The sequence below is a fragment of the Hippocampus bargibanti genome, linkage group LG09 (genome assembly GCF_051943395.1).
Source record: "Hippocampus bargibanti isolate YZ-2025 linkage group LG09, ASM5194339v1, whole genome shotgun sequence".
NCBI classification, from domain to species: domain Eukaryota; kingdom Metazoa; phylum Chordata; class Actinopteri; order Syngnathiformes; family Syngnathidae; genus Hippocampus; species Hippocampus bargibanti.
Window position 1 is genome coordinate 3,805,595 of NC_142742.1, and position 20,695 is coordinate 3,826,289.

At 40.4% G+C, this 20,695-nt stretch overlaps 1 protein-coding gene and 1 long non-coding RNA gene across 3 annotated transcripts in view; one reads left to right on the forward strand and one right to left on the reverse strand.

Annotated features, from left to right (window-relative positions):
- Positions 1-20,695, reverse strand: part of LOC148893371 (heparan-sulfate 6-O-sulfotransferase 1-A-like) — a 74,759-nt gene that overhangs the window by 46,845 nt on the left and 7,219 nt on the right. The window lies entirely within an intron of this gene.
- Positions 150-19,714, forward strand: LOC148893372 (uncharacterized). Its single transcript, XR_016115946.1, has 3 exons — positions 150-235; positions 3,161-3,264; positions 19,541-19,714. It is a non-coding gene; the product is annotated as an uncharacterized LOC148893372 (long non-coding RNA).

Consider the following 20,695-nt stretch of genomic DNA (forward strand, 5'->3'; position numbering starts at 1 on the left):
TCACTTCCTCTCTCCGGAGGAAGCCGACAAACACGCCGGGAAGCTAAAATGACAGCGTTGGCGGTCGCTGCTTTTTAACAGCGGTTTATAAAAAGAAACGAGGCAGCGCGGGAGAAAGCCAGAGAAGGAAAGTATGGGTTCGTAGAGGTGAGGGATGAGAGTTAAAATTTAAAAAAAGTACAAGGATGAAAAGTACGTTCTCAAGGGGGCGTTCGCAGGCACGGATCCGTGTCGGGTAAGCACGATCAGAGAGGCACAAAGAGGTGAAGACACTCTCGGAATAGCAGAACTGGATTAGCGTTAACAATGACCCTCATTCAACAGGGTGACGGTCTCTTGTGATCGTTACGATGAACCGACTTTGCTTAAAACTCTCAGACTATGTTCATACTTGAGTTGAGACTCTATGGCAATATAAATCGTGATACACAGCATTACGATGAGATTAAAACTCGATCTCCTGAAAGGCAGAAAGGTACCACACTATTCCCTTCCATATAGGACAGTGGATGTTTGTTTATTAAAATATGTTCATCGAAAATAACTCCAAACTATAAAACGACACTTTAGACTACAGTGATACCTCGGTGTACAAACCCCTCGGCTTACGAACATTTCGGTTTACGAACGTTAAATTTATGAAAATTTTACCTTGGCATACGAACTATTTTTCGGGATACACACGTAGTGCCACAATGAGTGATGTGTCGTTCGGAACGAGCCCGTTCTCCTAACGAGGAAATGGCAGCCGACCTTTTTTTTGTCCTCTATTCCCCGCCCCCAGTCTTTGGTTAAAACCACGTGATTGGTCAAGAACGCAGTGGTGAGGGGAGGTGGTTTAAACATTAAAGAGACAGGCAGACGACAGAGAGAGAGTGACAGAATGAATAGAAAACAGTAAAGGCTGCGTTCCTCATCAAGTGTTTAATGCTGATGAAACCGGCCACTCCATTCCAACAAAGGTAAATAAAACAACTTTATTATACAGTAAAGTTTATTTCTTTAATTATAATGCCATAGCACATTTATTATACATAAAATAAGGTATATTTTGTGTAGTTTTAAGGCTTAGAAAATTAGAAAATTATGTTTTATGGGGACCTGGGAACGGATTATTCTCATTTTAATAGTTTCCTATGGGAAATTAATTTTTGGGATACACACTTTTCGCCTTACACACTGTCTGGGAACCTATTAAGTTCATAAGCCAAGGTATCACCTTTTGTATAGGCGCCCCCATTTCAAGCTCAGATAACTCCAGACCCATTTAACTTGTGAATTAACTATTTTTTTTCTGATGAAAGAAGAGAGTCTAAGGTTTCTAACACTGTACGGAATGTTTATGTAGTCCTAAAACTCAATATTCTGTGGGTTCTACAATTTGAGTGAAAATGACAAAAACCCTGGCACTGCGGTGGACATGTTTTTTGCACATCGTCTGGCAATGAATGAGTTAAAATAGACCTGCCAAAATATTGTGTTTATTTTATTACTATGAACAAAAACATCATGACTGATTGCTACAACATTCAGTGGCTGCTGTGTGAAAAAAAAAACAGTAGACTCAAAAAAAAAGGATGTTGTTTTTAAGAAAAAAATCAGCTGGTACACTAATCCAACGGACGTTTTTCTCAATCAAAACGTTGTACATCAACATTGCGCAAGTTGCCGCCGCCGCGGACACATTTAGCCTTGTGGTTGACCGAAAATCGCTTGCGTCAAAAAACAACGTAGCGACTTGCGGACAAAAATGACAGATGCCGCAGCGCATGCGACCGCTGCTTGACTGCACAACATCAAAAAAGCCAAAAGTCGAGACGCGGGCCAAACTGTGGTGATCTACACAAGCTTTGCCCTCAAGCGCTTCAGACAAGTGTAGCAGAATGAAAATCTCTTCCCCATCGTTGTCTTTCTATGAATGAAATTGCCATTGAAGCTTTAAAAACGAATATATAATACAGTGATACCTTGGCTTGCGAACTTAATTGGTTCCCGGACAGAGTGTGTAGGGTGAAAAGTGTGTATCCCAAAAATTAATTTCCCATTGGAAACCATTAAAATGAGAATAATCCGTTCCCAGGTCCCCATAAAACATAATTTTCTACTTTCAAATTTTCTTAAAACTACACAAAATATACCTTATTTTATGTATAATAAATGTGATATGGCATTATAATTAAAGAAATAAACTGTACTGTATAATAAAGTCGTTTTATTTACCTTTGTGATGGTCATTGATGGCTTGATGGAATGGAGCGACCTGTTTCATCAGCATTAAACACTTGATGAGGAACGTAGCCTTCTTCTTTCACCATCTTGAGGAATGATCCCTTGTAGGTGCTTTCTGTGTGATAATTTTACCTAGTTCCTCATCAATTGTGTTCCACTTAGTTGGGTTGGTAGCTTTTTGCATCAAGTGTACAGATGGCTTGTGCGGTTGTTTGTGGAGCCTGATTGATGGGATATTTTAACCTTGCAGTTTACAATCTGCCTTTGAACTATCAAAGTTGAAATCCATTTTGTCACTCTCTCTCTGTCGTCTGCCTGTCTCTTTAATGTTTAAACCACGTCCCCTCACTGCTGCGTTCTTGACCAATCACGTGGCTTTAACCGAAGACTGGGGGCGGGGAATAGATGACAAAAAAATGTGGCTTCCATTTTCTTGTCAGGAGAACGGGTCGTTCGCGAACGACACATCAGTCATCATGGCAGCTCCGTGTGTATCCCGAAAAATAGTTCGTATGCCAAGGTAGAATTTTCATACATTTAACGTTCGTAAACCAAAAAGTTCGGAAGCCAAGGGGTTCGTAAACCGAGGTGTCACTGTACATACATAAATTCTGTCCAGTGTTAGCATGATGGGCAGAAAAATGGTGCGGAAACAAAAATAAAAGAGTCTGAAACAACACAATCATTCACTGGCAAACAGTTAGCATCCGCTATCGGTTGGAAGCTCCTCTCCCACCATCTGACATGAGGCGCTGAGAGATTTGCATTTTTTTCCACAATTCAATTAACACGCCTGTCTGCCTTTTCCCTCTCAGTTTCACGTGATTTCTCTGCTCGTCGAGGAAAGATCGTGAATGAGGACGCTTTTATTTTGAAATGCCTAAAAGCGGGTAAACAATGTCTTTCATTTTTTTTATTTATTTTTTTTTAGTTTCTGAAGAACGTGAGGGCCTCAAACCAAGACGTAACAAATCTCCTGGATCACATGACGGGTGGAATTCTTCACCTACAAGTCCCAAAATAAAGACATGATGGGTAAAGTATTTTTCTTTAAAAATTCTTTGTGAGTTTTTATTTATTTTTTTTAACTCATTCACTGCCATTCCTGAATTTATTGAGGAATTGAAAATATGACGTATTCCCGAATTTTTCGGGTTTTGGTATTTCATGCTTGGGTGCCGATAAAGCGCTGGCCATGGCCTCTGGCAATGTTTTTTTCTTTTCCACAAGGGGCAGCATTTCCCCTTTTTCCATCTTAGCACTTTCGTCCAGCTTCAGCTGTTATCAAAGAGCTATATAAACCAATATGTTTGTATTGCATTGTATTTTGCACAGCTGCCCTCATTTCACGGTCATATTACTTCAGAACCATTTATTTTAGGAATTAACGTTGTTTTTCCAAATCGCTTCTTGAGATCTTTTGGTCATTTTTGGAAGCTCGATAATAATAATAATAATAATAATAATAATAATAATAATGATCATAATAATAATAATTCAAGTTCCTAAAATGCAATTTTCCCTATGAACTTATTCACTGACATTCCCGAATTTATTCAGGAATTGAAAAGTGTAACGTGGATTGCCATTCCCGAATTTGTTCGGAATTTGGTTTTTCATGCAAGGGTGCAGATAAAGCACTGGTCAGACCACGAGCAATGTTTTTACCTTTCTCGAAGGGGCACCATTTGCCTTTGGTCCATGTTAGCGCTTTGTTACAGCTTTGTAACAAATGTATGTATTTTATTTTGTACAGCCGCCCCAATTTCAAGGTCATATAACACCAGACCAATATAATTTAGGAATTAACTCTTTTTTTTTCTGATGGAAGAAAAGAGTCTAAGGTTTCTAATGCTGCATTGAATCTTTATGTAGTCCTAAAACTCAATATTCTGTGGGTCCTGGAATTAGAGTGACAGTGACAAAAATCCCTGGCACTGGAATAGACACATTTTTGCACATTGTCTGGCAGTGAATGAGTTAATTTGGACTTGCATATTTGACCCGAATTATATAACGACCCAACTTAACCAACAAAAATAAGACCTCGAACCGACCAGTTATAATAAAGTTGTCTGGCCCCTGCTCCGGTTCTACGATCTATAATTTATGAAGTTAGCTACTAAATATTGCAGCTTCCCAATAGAGTCACTGCTTCTTTGTAAAGAGTTTGTTTACAAACCACAACAGGTTACTAGTGGCTGAAACCGAGTACGGCAACAACACAAAAATGAACTTTCTTCATCCCGCATGCTTCGCTACAAGCTAATGCTGTCGTACGGTCACTTCCTGGTTCTCCACCAATCACGTATGATATAACAATAACTTCGGGAAATGGATGGATGGATGAATATTGTCCTGAATATTGTCTCTTGTCTAAAGTCTACTGGGATCACTTGTGACCTATCTAGGAGAAAATAAATGCGATAGAAAATGGAAGGATGGATACTATTAAAGGACAACGACACCTCCCGACAAGTTGCGTCCATAATTTGTAAAAGGACTTCAAATGAGTTCTACTGAGCGTATTTTACAAAGATTCCACCGCATATCGCTATATTTTACGTTTTAAGGGACAACCGACGTTTCCTAACTGACATCATAAAAACGTATGATATTTTTAGTCAAATGCAAAACACTAATAAAAATGACTTAAAGTGTCTAAAAAGTACTTCAATTTGAAACCGGAAGTGGCCAGTTCCAGAAGGTCCCGCCCCCATGTTTGTGGTGTCACGGCAAGACGTCTTGCATTGCTCGAGAATCAAAACAATGGCTTCAGATTCGGAGAAAATGCTTTCTTGTTACTCATCCAGTTATGAATATGATTCAAATAGTTCTGAAGAGGAAAGAATACATGTTTGCAATCGATTAAATAATTTATTCCGTGTCATTTTGAGGGGGGAAATGTAGCACCGAAAAGCGGCAAAAGGGGGCGACAAAGCTGCGTGGAAAGCTCCGTGGAAACGGGCTGATTAATTCCTTACAATTTTAGTCAGTGAATATCAAATAGATGCTCGGTGCCACACACAATGATTCACCATCGCGTTATTTATGTGTTTTCCTTCTAATTTTCGCCATCAACACAAAGTTATCAGACCAAACAAAGTACCCAAAATGCATTGTGTGTCGCTTTCTCGGTCAGGGGCGTTCCTTCCGTGACGTCAGGACTCTTCACCAACTCAAAAACAAGACTTCCTGAATATTCAGCGCAAGTCTTATATAGCTATATGCGGTGGAATCTTTGTAAAATACACTAAGTAGAAGTCATTTGAAGCGATTTTACAAATTATGGACACAACTTGGCGTTGGTTGTCCTTTAAGTCATTTTTATTGGTGTTTTGCATTTGACTAAAAATAAAAATTGACTAAAAATATCATACAGTGTGTTTTGGATATTTTAGATGCGATAAAACGTTTTTCTGATGTCAGTTAGGAACCCCCCAAAAAAATAGTGTCGGTTGTCCTTTAATATTACACGTGATGCGCCTGCGATCTTCGCTGTCTTAAAAGAGGATGACGGGAAAGGACAGAGAAAGCCATCAAGGAAAGTAGGGTATTAAAAGACTTTCAGGAGCGATTTGTAGTTAGAGAGCGGATGACGACAATAAGGCCAAACCCAATTCAGAATTGCCGGAATCATCCCGCCGACGCACTGACATTGCCGCCGGGCCGGCTAATGACCTGTGCGAGTCTCTTGTCTGATTAATAGCTCCTAATCCTATTCTCATGGCATATCATAGCATTCCACAGCACTACTCATTACGCATTTATAGAAACTACCACCCTACCCCACTACCCCATTCTTTTCTCTTGTGATGCTAATGCTAGGCTAGCTTAATCAATAGTGGCTAATCCTGTTGGAAGAGCCGCATAGCACCCGCTCATTATGGGCAATGTCTGCTAATCGTGAGCTATTTGTCTTCGGAATCACGGATGTGAGGGGTGGGGGAAGGGGAAAGGGGGGGTATGGTGGAAAAGAAGGTGACGAAGATTCAGGGACCACGAAACACGTCACTCCAGCTGTTTTTTTTTCAGACACTTTCTGTCAGTTTCGTTGGGCACATCGCAGTGTCTGAAACTCATGACAAAATGTTACCAGACATCAGGGTAGACAACTCCGAAAAGTTGCCTGCCAGGCCATAAAGTTGCCTGCCCCATTTTTCACAACTTGAAACACAATAAGATGACTAATTGCAAAAAAAAAAAATGCTCCCTTGCTGAATTTATCGTAAATATCCCCTTGCGTGATTGATTTTGCGCCAGTTGGTCATTTGTCCACACGCTGTTCGTCATTTTCCACAATGCAATGTTTACGTTGCGTCGTCTGCTACAAGCCACGTGAACTCCTCCTTCCACGATGCTTTTAATGTACGTTCAATTTCTAAGCGCCTTTCAAAACTCTCAAGTATACTTTACAGTCACGGGATAATGTACGTTTACGTTTTGTAGCATCATAAATTTTGTTAGCTTCTTTTGAATCTTTCTTCTGGGGATGAGATTCTGTGCGTCTTCTTTGGAAAATGATATACTTATAACGCTCTGGAAAGACGGAAGCACGAAGCAGGCTTCTGATTGGCTGCCGTGCCGAGTATGCAAATTGCCAAACGAAGCGAAATTTAGACATTTCCAAACCGAATGAAGATTTTGAAATCAGAATAATTTATTCTGTGCTACAGTAAAGTCTCGTTATATCGATATTCAAGGGAGTCCGAAAAAATATCGATATAACCGGGACTATCGATATATCCGACCCTGTTTGCATGTAATTTTCTCAGTGCGTGCATAGAAATAGTATCGATATAACCGGGACTATCGATATATCCGATATCGATATAACGAGACTTTACTGTATTTCAAACACTGGCACATAGCCTTAGCGGTGTGTCTGTGTCATTTACGGTTTATCAATCAATTTAAAAAAAAAGCCATGCACGACCATTATGACTAATCAATGGCGGAGGTTGACTGGCGATAACCCGGCTAAAGGCTGAGCGGATTCTTCGGATTGTCCCGCCGTTACAATGACGCTGACAGAAAATCAATGGTGGCCTTAGCTCAAGTCGACCCAAGTGGGTTGGCAGGTTGACAGCACGACTCAACATCAAGAACCTCTGAGGCCCCCTCCCCAAACCACCAAACTACCACCTCTACCCCTCACCGCCCTTTTCCGGCATTGAAAAAAGACTTTTAACCACTCCACTTTACAACGTCATGGACTATAAAATGGCTGCCGAGTCAAAATGAAGCCAGGAATGTTCAAGGAAAATAAGAGGCCCCCTTTACCGGAAGCCATTCCTGAGCTTTTTACTAAATGAGAGTACAGTATGCACGTCGCGGTGACCCGAGGATGAACCACAGTTGAACTCCCGGAGACGAAGCAGAAAGCAGTGTTGCCTGTCAACGCTAGCCTCAAGCTATAGACAGACGGGACCGCAGGAAGTCTTATCTAATCCTTTCATGTCACTCTTCGGAGCATTCTTCCCGCTACAATGTGAGAACATCACACTTGTTGAGCTCGTGGCTAAGTATCGTCGCCCTGGATGAGCGCCGAGAGGTCTCCATGTAATTAGCAGTGTCTGAAACAGCGTCCGCCCGGACGAAGAGCTAGCTATATCGCAAATGGCTACTGCCGACATAGCCGACCAGCGACACGGCCGGCGAGTGGATAGCTGGCTGTGTCGCCAATGGATAGCAAGCCATATCGCCAATAGCTAGCTCGCTGTAAAGTGACCTTGAGAGTTTTGAAAGGGACTTATAAATGTAATGTTTTATTATTATCAACATTTGTACCGGGATAGCATGACAGTTCTACTGCTATCCAGCGAGTTGGCTATTAGCGATATGGCTTGCTGTCTGTTCGCGAACGAGCTAGCTATCTATTAGCTGGCTATTTTGCTAATAGCTGGCTGGCTGTGTCATTGGTAGCTATTGGCGATATAGCTAGCTGTCTATTAGCTAGCTAGCTAGCTTTGTATGTACTTGAGTTAATTCCAGGTTGAGTGAACGCTGGCGCATGTGGCTGCCGCTGCTCACCCACAGAAAAACTTATCCTGTGACTGTAAAGTGACCTTGAGTTTTGAAAGGCGCTTATAAATGAAATGTATTATTATTATTATTATTATAACTTACAAAATGTCTCCGCCCGGGAGGCCGACAACTTCTCCAAGAAAAAAATAAAACAAAACCGAAAGATTTTTTTTTCCAATCAAACTTTATTTAATAAAGCAAACATTTGAACGAAGATTTCGAAATCAGAATTATTCAGATTTCAAAATCTTCATTCGGTTTGGAAATGTCTGAATTTCGCTTCGTTTGGCAATTTGCATACTCGGAATGGCAGCCAATCAGAAGACGTCACGAACAAGGGGGCGGGATCTTCTGAAACTCTCCATTTCCGAGGTCATTTTCAAGTAGTTTTGGGACACTTTCAGTCATTTTTATTGGTGTTTTGCATTTGACTAAAAATATCAGCCTGCGTGTTTTGGGTATTTTAGATGCTATAAAATGTTTTTTTCTGATGTCAGTTCGGAAACAAAAAAAAGGTGTCGGTTGTCCTTAAAATGATTACAAAATAATAAATAAATGTGCCTATCAATGAAAACGAGGTTGAAAAATCATGAAGCAGTGGACACGTCCCCACAAGGCACAAAAAACACACACTTAGCTCAATCCGGCCATAGCCAAGCTAATACCGCACGTCGTATTCCTACACATGTTTGAACAGCAAAAAATAGATCCGCTTCAAGCCTCCAGTGGTTGGAATATATCCCACCAGGCTGCCGCGGGGCTTTCCACGCTAACTAACATGAGAAGCGCCAGCCAGCCGCTAGCTTGTAAGCTAACCGGGGCTCCCCTTCGCCTGCCGGACGGGAAGCGAGCTCGTTGTGTGCGCCGTATGGCTTGATGGTGTGTCGTAAATGTGTCAGAGAAAGTTAAGCATCCAGTCAACGCGGCGGCGCATTTCATTTCAGCCTGAGGCTCACACTGCGTAATCGACATTTGAGTGAATACTTTTATCTTGTTAGCTATCCCACAACACTTTATGTTCCAACATGTTGCGGTAGCCTGAACGACACCAAATACAGTACACGCTATGTCAATAGCGGCATCCGTGGGAAATGTGTTTTTTTTTAGGTGTCGGTATAGCTAGCTAGCGATTAGCAATAAGCTAACTGCATGCTGTAAATTGTATTGAGGAGGAGGTAGGACTGGTATCAATCACTCAACTACTGTACTTAATCAAGGAAGTAAAAAATACATTTATTTCAGGTCACGGAAATTGAAGGTGAAAAATAGTTGCTGAATTTTCAAAACATTCAACGTCGTGGAATATATTTCAAAATAAAGCACATAATTCACTTTAAAGTATATTTGAGAATAAAAATACAGTACACGCTATGTCAATAGCGGCATCCGGGGAAATGCGCTTTTGAGGTGTTGGTAAAGCTAGCTAGCAATTCGCGATTAGCAATTAGCTAATTTCAGCTTCATTTCAGATCACGAAAATTGAAGGTGAAAAATAGTTGCTTCATCATCAAAACGTTCTATGTTGTGGAATATATTTAGAAATAAAGCACATAATTCACTTTATAGCATCTTTGGTTATAAAAATACAGTACACGCTATGTCAATAGCGGCATCCGGGGAAATGCGCTTTTGAGGTGTTGGTAAAGCCAGCTAGCAATTCGCGATTAGCAATTAGCTAATTTCAGGTGAAAAAGGTGAAAAATAGTTGCTTAATCATCAAAACGTTCTATGTTGTGGAATATATTTAGAAATAAAGCACAGAATTCACTATATAGCATCTTTGGTTATAAAAATACAGTACACGCTAGGTCAATAGCGGCACCGAAGGAATGATCTTTTTAGGTGTTGGTAAAGCTAGCTAGCAATTCGCGATTAGCAATTAGCTAATTTCAGGTGAAAAAGGTGAAAAATAGTTGCTTAATCATCAAAACGTTCTATGTTGTGGAATATATTTAGAAATAAAGCACAGAATTCACTTTATAGCATCTTTGGTTATAAAAATACAGTACACGTTAGGTCAATAGCGGCATCGGGGGAAATGGGTTTTTGAGGTGGTGGTAAAGCTAGCTAGCAATTCGCGATTAGCAATTAGCTAATTTCAGGTGAAAAAGGTGAAAAATAGTTGCTTAATCATCAAAACGTTCTATGTTGTGGAATATATTTAGAAATAAAGCACAGAATTCACTTTATAGCATCTTTGGTTATAAAAATACAGTACACGTTAGGTCAATAGCGGGTTTTTGAGGTGTAGGTAAAGCTAGCTAGCAATTCGCGATTAGCAATTAGCTAATTTCAGCTTTATTTCAGATCACGAAAATTGAAGGTTAAAAATAGTTGCTTAATCATCAAAACGTTCTATGTTGTGGAATATATTTAGAAATAAAGCACAGAATTCACTTTATAGCATCTTTGGTTATAAAAATACAGTACACGCTAGGTCAATAGCGGCATCGGGGGAAATGGGCTTTTGAGGTGTTGGTAAAGCTAGCTAGCAATTCGCGATTAGCAATTAGCTAATTTCAGGTGAAAAGGGTGAATCACGAAAATTGAAGGTGAAAAATAGTTGCTTAATCATCAAAACGTTCTACGTTGTGGTATATATTTCGAAATAAAGCAAAATATTCCCTTTAAAGGATCTTTGGGAGTATTTGAAGATTTATGAGGATTTCTGTTGCATACCAAGTTGTGCCCCCCAAAGGGAAATATGGACTGTTCACTTTATAGTCACTTAGCAACGGTCCGCTGTTTGGATTTCAACGTTGATTAACCATTTCTTGATTGTGGCAAAATGGATCACACTTCAGTGTTAATTATGGTGACTAAAGATGAACTGTGGAATTTTCATGAAAACCTTTAAATTGTCTCATGACAGCAATCTTTATTCGCCGAAAAACTCACTTATTTGCAGTTTTTGCTCTCATCTACAAGGCACACCATTATAGTGCCGAGTAAGCTTCCACGTTAAACTTCAGCGTGAAGCCATAGCGTAATGGAATCTAATCAAAAAGTGCTTTCTCAGCATCTTAGATTGGATTGGATTAGCCTTTATTAGTCTCGCAGTGGAGAAATGTACATTTCACAGCTGCAAAGGTATGAAACGAAGAGGAAAGGAAAAAAAGAAGTAGAAAAACAAAATGCAGGAGCTGCTGTGAAGGCAGCCACTCTCGCGGCGCCATCTTGAAGTAAAAAACAATATTATTATTATTATTATTATTATTATTATTAGCTATCTCTTAGCTAGCTAGATTTCTATCTATTTGAGTTACTTCCGGGTTGAATGAACGCTGGCGTGTGTGGCTGCCGCTGCTTACCCACAGAAAAAAAAACATATCCTGTGATTGGAAAGTGACCTTGAGAGTTTTGAAAGGCGCTTATAAATGAAACGTATTATTATTATTATTATTATTATTATTATTATTAATATTATTAATATTAATAATACTATTATTATTATCATCATTGTTGTTATTATTATAATTATTATTATTAATAATAATAATAATAATAATAATAATAATAATAATAATAAATAATGTGACACAACCTAAAAGACAGTCATTCATTCTTAAGCACTTTCTGGACCCTCTTTGTGACATGAAGCAGTTCTAGATGAAACAGGAGAGGATCAAAGCGTCCTTTTCACCAGTGGATCAGGGACGTCAGTGAAATGTGCATGTCTACTACAAGCTAAATGTTGAAAGCAAAGACGAACCCGTCGCATCCATTGACGAAAAGAGATTATCTCACATCGTAAATCCGCTTCAATTCCAAGCCGCGACAGTTCGCATTTACGTATTGGCGCTCAGCGGTGACACTCCTTGTGGCTCGTATAAACGATTATAATCCTTTGGTGGGTTTTGGAAACATAATTCTTGAAGTCAACACAGTACTGATTTTCTTCCCCCCCTTAGATTTTAAACTTCTAAGCCTCCATTGATTAGTCCCAGCATTGGCCCTGACCGATTAGTGGGAATTTCTATAATGGGAAACGAGAATTACTCCGGAATGTGATGCCATTAAACCGGGATTAGAGTCCGTTATCATCCAGAAATAGCGACCAAAAAAAATCCAGTTACGATGGCAAAACCGGCCATTCCCAACCTGTCTGCGGTAAAACATTCAACGGGGGGAACGTTCAGGGTCAGTTGGTTAGCTGATACGTAGCGCACTAGCGGGGGATGAGTGGACGTAAACCGGCTTTGAAAGCGGCTGGCCCGGCAGCGCTTATACGTGGCTAATCTGATTGGATTAACACCGACCCGCCAAGATACACGTGCACGCGCATTCGCAGATATGTGTTAGAATCGGCCGCGGTGCTCTCTTACCCTCAACTTCATCTGCATTCTGGGATACGTCGCCATGCGGATTCAACCGTGTCATGACACACACACACACACACACATTCCTGTTTCAATGGTTTTGTGAGGTCCGGATAACTCCAGATAAGGAGTGAGAACCACCATTGCTGATAAATTTCGAGAAGAACTAGTGTTTGTCTGTGTAAGCTCTCAGTCGTACAGGAGTGGTCCATCGATGAAAAGGTTATTTCAGCCGTCATCTGTACTTCTTTGAAGGTGTCGGACGTTTCGCTTCTTATCCAAGAAGCTTTGTCAGCAAACAAAAGTCTTACTGGTAGTTTTGCTGGTAGTTTCGGGCCCAAAACTACCAGTAAGACTTTAGTTTTCTGACGAAGCTTCTTGGATAAGAAGCGAAACGTCCGACACCTTCAAAGAAGTACAGATGACGGTTGAAGAAACCTTTTCATCGAAGAACTAGTGTTGCATTTGAACACTAAATGTCACCCCATTTCCCACTTAAACCTCTTTAAAAAAAAAAAAAATACAAAGTGGACTTAAACTGAAACTGAAATAACAGCAGGAGTGAGTTTTCTGAATGGGTACATTCAAAGTCCCCACCCCTGTAGTGAATTTGGTTAAAATATCGTTTTTACTTTTTGTGGTATGAACTTTTTCCTCTCATTAACCACACACACACACACACACACACACACACACACACACACACACACACACACACACACACACACACACACACACAAACACATACACAGTGAGTAAAAAGTGTGTGTATGCAAGTGAAGAAAAAAAACACACCAAAAAATAATTTTGGGTGAATTTGTGAGGACCTCTCTGAACTTTTAACAGATGCATCTATAGACCCTCTAGAAATCTTTAGAATGAAAAACTTGTGAGGACCGGCCAAAAGGTCCTCACTTGTCAAAAATGTTCTCACTGCGTATGGTATAAAACAGGGGTGTCAAAGTCATTTTTTGCCGCGGGCCACATTGTAGTTATGGTTTCCTCTCGAGGGCCGTTATGAATTTGGGGAACCATTAGAATGTTTAAATCCCTTCAAATATTACATATAGAGCACACAGCAAATTAATGAATAACTCGTTTTCAAATCTGAAGTCAAGAATAATGACTTTTATTGTGGTTGACATCCAAAAATATGAAATTTTGGCTCAGATTTTTGCAATCATCATGGAATTTAACAAGTTTGATTTGCTTTCGCGGGCCGAAAAAAATGATGTGGCGGGCCGGATTTGGCCCGCGGGCCTTGACTTTGACACCTGTGGTATAAAATGTTAGTGGTCCTCACAAGACTAGTCATACAAACACACACATACACACACGGGCGTAGTGCAGCGATTTGTGCTGAGAATCCAAAACAGACCCATTGAAAGAAGAGTAATGCCCAACTGCTTGACAAGCGTGCTAATTGACTAGCCCCCCCACCCCCGCCAATGAAACTAAACATTTTCACCCCTCCGGCTTTTATGTTCAATCATTCCCTGACAGTCGTCCTTTTCCTCATTCTCCTCATTTTCGTGCCCCCCCCTTCCCCCTACTGGCAAATGTAATCGTTCATTAGAACCGGGTTGGTTGTCCATTAGCCAAGGCGGCCATTTTGGAAATTGTGGCAAATCTTCCATGAAAAAAGACATTTCCTCTTAATGCGCTAGCTACGCTCGGGAGGGGAAAGGGAGGAAGAGGGAGAGGGGGGGGGGGTGGAGAGGGACAAATGTGAAAGGAGGAGATAGAGCAGTGAAAGGAAAAAAAAGAAGAAGAAGAAACCCCCTTCCGGCCATAAAGCCACCGAGCAGAAAGCAGGCCTGCTGTTTGATTAGGGAGTGACACCACCATGGAGGCAGCGGGAAAGAGCGCTAAGGCGGGAAGCAGAACGCATTTTAAGATGAAGAAAGGGGAGGAGGCAGTGATTGGAAAGGAGTAAAATTAGCCCCGTCATATCTTTACGTAAACAAGGCTGGGATTAAACAGACAGAAGCATGGGACAGACGGCATAAGCAAATTAAAGAATCACATTGTATATTGACTAATAATAATAATAATAATAATCTTCTTTTCCTTTCGGCTTTTCCCTTCAAAGGGGGTCGCCACAGCAAATCGGTGTCCTCCATCTTTAGAGGTTTGATCCGCATGTTTGTTTTGGCCAAAGCTTTTAAGTCGGATGCCCTTCCTGACATAACCCTCTGTATTTATCCGGGCTTGGGACCGGCACAAGAAGACTTATGTCCCTTTGTGGCTACAGAACAAGCAACTCGCTCAGTAAAACGCTCCTAAACACAAAATCTATCTACAGTAAAGTCTCGTTATATCGATATCGGATATATCGATAGTCCCGGTTATATCGATACTATTTCTATGCACGCACGGAGAAAATTACATGCAAACAGGGTCGGATATATCGATAGTCCCGGTTATATCGATATTTTTTCGGACTCCCTTGAATATCGATATAACGAGACTTTACTCTATCTATCTATCTATCTATCTATCTATCTATCTATCTATCTATCTATCTATCTATCTATCTATCTATCTATCTATCTATCTATCTATCTATCTATCTATCTATCTATCTATCTATCTATCGATTTCATGACTCGGGCTGAATATTCAGGAAGTCTTGAATTGGTGAAGAATCCTGACGTCACGTCACCACCTCGATGGGGGACCTGGGAACGGATTACTCTCATTTTAATGGTTTCCTATGGGAAATTAATTTTTGGGATACACATTTTTCGCCTTACACACTGTCTGGGAACTAATTAAGTGCGTAAGCCAAGGTATCATTGTATTATTATTATTTTTTTTTTAAATACAGTAAAGTCTCGTTATATCGATATTCAAGGGAGTCCGAAAAAATATCGATATAACCGGGACTATCGATATATCCAACCCTGTTTGCATGTAATTTTCTCCGTGCGTGCATAGAAATAGTATCGATATAACCGGGACTATCGATATATCCGATATCGATATAACGAGACTTTACTGTATATATTTTTTTTTTTGGGGCATAGGCTACTTTTGCACCCCCGATCCGCGACTGAATTTCGCCGCGCTCAATACGACATAGTAATGGCCTGCACGGGCGTGCTCACCAGTTGCCCTCAAAATGACAGCAGAAGACAATCGTCGTGACATTTGCAAAATTGTCCAAAGCCACCATCGATCCGCCGCGTGTTCAAGTTGTTACACTCACGACCTTTAAGGGTTTTATTATTTATTGATTTCTGGCACGTCTCTCTAACTCTCTCTCTCTTTCTTACTCTCGCTCTTTCTATATGCACGCGAGTGCATACGCTGCCCAAGAATGAGTCTCTGTAAGGAAACTTGGATGAATGTTCTGTGCAATCAGCGGGGTGCACATTAGTCTCCATTTTGGGGGTCTGGCGACGATTGTGTCAAGCGATTAGGCGGAGCTGAACGGAGAGGAGAGGGAGGTCGTCTCTTTGATCGCTAGCTGATGTGAAGATTAGTGGCGGTATTATGGGACTCGACCACGCTTTATGAGCTCTCGAGATCGATGGCGTGCGCCAATATCGTTAAGGACAACCGACACCATTTTTTTGTTTCCTAACTGACATCAGAAAAACGTTTCATAGCATCTAAAATAACCAAAACACGCAGTATGATATTTTTAGTCAAATGCAAAACACCAATAAAAACGACTTAAGGTGTCCAAAAGCTACTTCAAATGTAACCCGGAAGTGGCCAGTTTCAGAAGGTCCCGCCCACTTGTTCGTGGTGTCACGCCAAGACGTCTTGCATTGCTTGTGAATCAAAACAATGGCTTCAGATTCGGAGAAGATGCTTTCTTGTTACTCATCCAGTTATGAATATGATTCAAATAGTTCTGAAGAGGAAAGCATACATGTTTGCAGTCGATTAAAGAATCCTCCCACATCAATTCGAGCCGTCAGGACTCCAATGTAGCGTCCCACAAAATGCACAAGATGGCGCCAAAGCTCCGTTGGAAATGGGCTGATTTGTCTGCTGGGAATTTGTGTCAACTAGTAGTCTTGGTTCAACACACAACGATTCACCATCGCGTTATTTATGTCTTGTCCTTCTAATTTCGTCATCAACACGGATCAACATGACGTTTTCAGACTAAACAAAGTACCAAAAATGCATTGCGTGACGCTTTCTCGGTCAGGGGTGTTCCTTCAGTGACGTAACGTACGGACTCATCACCAACTCAAAAACAAGACTTCCTGAATATTCAACGCGAGTCTTAAAACGTAAAATATAGCTATATGCGGTGGAATCTTCAGTCATTTGAAGACATTTTACAAATTATGGACACAACTTGTCCGGAGACGTCGGTTGTCCTTTAAGTCATTTTTCTTGGTGTTTTGCATTTGACTAAAAATATCATATTGCGTGTTTTGGGTATTTTAGATGCTATAAAACGTTTGTCTGATGTCAGTTAGGAAACAAAAAAGTGATGTCGGTTGTCCTTTAAGGCAGCCCAAAAAGTCAATTCATTCATCAGAGAAGTTATAATCGCAATTCCAAGAGGGCTGCCTGGTACTAAAGTCCTAATAATAAATAGCCCTACATTCCAGAAAATGTCAGTAATTCCATCTCGTAAAAACACAAAATACTGTCAAGTGACACCAACATTGATCTCACCCCCCCGCCCCCCCACTCCGTTTTGGCTTTTTTTTGTGTGTAAACATTGAAGTTGGCCTCTATGGCATCCACCGACCCTCCCACCCCAGTTTGAATAACAGAAATGGCTCCCATCCATGTTATTTCTGCAGCCTCTGAAAGGTTTTGTGTAAAATCCACACTGACAGCCGAATGAGTATGCGGCGTTGGCAAAAAAAAAAAAAAAGGAACTGCGGCTTCTTCTGGGATTGTTCTGGCAGTTAACAAATCAACTCCCAGTGGTGGGCAATAACTCAATCCTAAATAGTGTTACTGCCTGGTTTTCAACACATTTATTTGTAGTTTTAAGTCCTTTCTTTGTCTGAAAAAATAACAAGGCTTGTGACTCTTTCTCAACCGTTTCAGAAGTGGACTTGTTTATTTTTCAGTCGTACAAACCAATAAGGTTACTTATGCAAGCCTTGAACATACTTCTATAAACCTTAAACATACTTATATAAGCCTTAAACATACATTCCATACAAAATATAGCACAGAAGCAATTTACGAACAAATTCACCTTACAAACGACCGTTCGGAACGTATCTCGTTTGTACGTTGAGGAGCGTCTGTATAGCGCTTTCACAACTACAGTCGCTGCGCTTCAAGAGCATTTAAAACACTATGCCAGATAAATCAGACTATTGTTCCATAAAAATTGAATGCTGTAGTCTTGAGTCTTTTTTATCGTGTACAAAATACGGTAATTAGTCTTTTTTTTTTACGATTGTTAAGGTGTCAAATTAGCTCACTGGAGTATCTGTAGTTCTCCTAAAATACAGTGTGTGAGGATCATTGCCACCCCTGGCATCTCACAATCATTTCACACGAGCAGGTAAAGCTTTGGAAAAAAACAAAAACAAATAAGACATCACGCGCGTCCGCCTGAGGGCTTTTCGCAGCTGCTTCACGTACGTCACGATGAATATCCTCACAGCTGACCCGAAAACTATGCTGACACCGCAGAGATAGCCCTGTAAACAAGCTGGATCTTTGTCGCACTTTCAGCCAAGCTTCTATCACACTGGTGTGACCAACCCGGAGACTAATGTCTCAGCAAGAGTGCAAACACACATGGCCCGGATTGACGCACATGTGGACAACACGGGCACTCAAGCTATGGCTAGCTCACCTGTAAAAAAAAAAAATAAAGCTTTGATGGACAATCTTAAAAGGTTCTAAAGGAATTAGGACTTTGATCCGGATCCAGATTTGAGAACAAAGAGTAATAAGACCCGATAGAAGTAAGGACAAAATTACAACCAGATAGGATTGGCTTTTCATGGCCATATGTGGATATGATAACACATCTTTAGTCAAAGTCAAGTCAAAGGCAGCTTTATTGTCAAATATCCCCTTTTCAATTGCTGCTGTGGACTGCAAATTTCCCCATTGTGGGACGAATAAAGGTCGTCTGATTCTGAAATATGATAATATGCATGACATACAGCACAGAAAGTTCCACATACGCATCACCGAGAAAGTTCCACATACGCATCGGCGCTCTGCATATGACACTGCTATGTTTTTTAACCTAGCCAGACTTTAGAAGATCGCTGAAAAAAAGGCATTCAGGATTGACGACAACATCGCAAAGAGACCTAAAACAACTACATTACATTTGATTGAGACATTGATTAGCTGATCGTTAAATTCCCCAAAATGTCCAGCAAAGAAATGTTACCCCTTTGGGATGATTCATCTTTTCTTTTTTTTTTTTAGCAACGTGACATTGGCCAAGGGAAGTTAAGCTACGGTACTTCCATTTTTACGATGATAAACTATGAACGGTCATAAATCTAGAAGACCCATGAGAAGGCGGCGCCAAGAAAACGCGTACGCTTCCTTAAAATATATATACAGTAAAGTCTCGTTATATCGATATCGGATATATCGATAGTCCCGGTTATATCGATACTATTTATATGCACGCACTGAGAAAATTACATGCAAACAGGGTCGGATATATCGATAGTCCCGGTTATATCGATATTTTTTCGGACTCCCTTGAATATCGATATAACGAGACTTTACTGTATATACATATATATATATATATATAATAGAAGTACATTGTAGCATTTTTTAAATCAACTCAAAAGCCGACCCCAATTGTCCTAACCCTAAGCACACTATCTTTCCACTCCCATATAAATAACTTAACCCGGTCTGCGTACTTCCACCTACGCAATATTAATCGTCTTCGCCCTCTCACTCCTCACACCGCTGCTATCCTCGTTGATAGTCTTGTCACCTCCCGAATTGACGATTGCAATTCACTTCTCTTTGGTGTCCCTCAGAAACTTCTCCACAAACTTCAACTCGTCCAGAATTCTTCAGCCCGGATCATCACCAGAACCTCATCCTTTCACCACATCACCCCCCGTCCCTCCAAGAGCTCCACTGGCATCCCGGTCAAATATAGAATCAACTTTAAAATTCTTCTTTATACATTTAAAGCTATCCATAACTTTGCCCCTCCCCCATACCTATCTGACCTTCTTCAAATTTCTATTCCCTCTCGTTCCCTCAGGTCCTCTTCCTCCCTCCGCCTCTGTGTGCCCCCCTCCTTGCCCGTCTCAGCACAATGGGGGACAGGGCTTTCAGCTGCTCTGCCCCCAAACTTTGCAACTCACTTCCTCCCAACATTCGTAACATCGATTCTCTTCCCACCTTCAAGTCAAAACCCACCTATTTAAAATTGCATTTTCTGTGTAGCTCTCTCTATTGTTTCTATTTATAATTGGATTTTATTTATTGCATTCTATTTGTGATTGCATTTTATTTATTATAGTATCTATGCTTGTCTGTGACTGTAAAGTGTCCGAGAGCTTTGAAAGGCACTTAAAATGTAATGTATTATTATTATTATTATTATTAATATTATTATTAAGTTTGACAACATATACCATTTTGTTAGCCTTGAGAAGGAAGCTGGGGCTAAATTACAAGGCAATGTTTAGAAACATTAGCACATGTGACTTCTGATAAAATTGGACACATTTTCGCAATTCATTCAGGGTGAAGTGTCAAAAGCAGCAACGTAACCTACTTAGTGGAGTGTGGAAAAAGAAAAAAAAAAAAGCAAAGAAAACAGGAAGCGAAAGCTGCAAGTGCGCTTGCCTGAATTAGCTTCTTCACGTTAGCGCGCACACGTACTGTATACCGATTGTTTTACTTTGTAACCCGGGTTGGGCAAAATGGCCAAAAATTTAGAATGAGAAATACAGTAAAGTCTCGTTATATCGATATTCAAGGGAGTCCGAAAAATATCGATATAACCGGGACTATCGATATATCCGACCCTGTTTGCATGTAATTTTCTCCGTACGTGCATAGAAATAGTATCGATATAACCGGGACTATCGATATATCCGATATCGATATAACGAGACTTTACTGTAGTTAATATACGAATATATGTGAATATATGTTAATATACGAATATATGTATG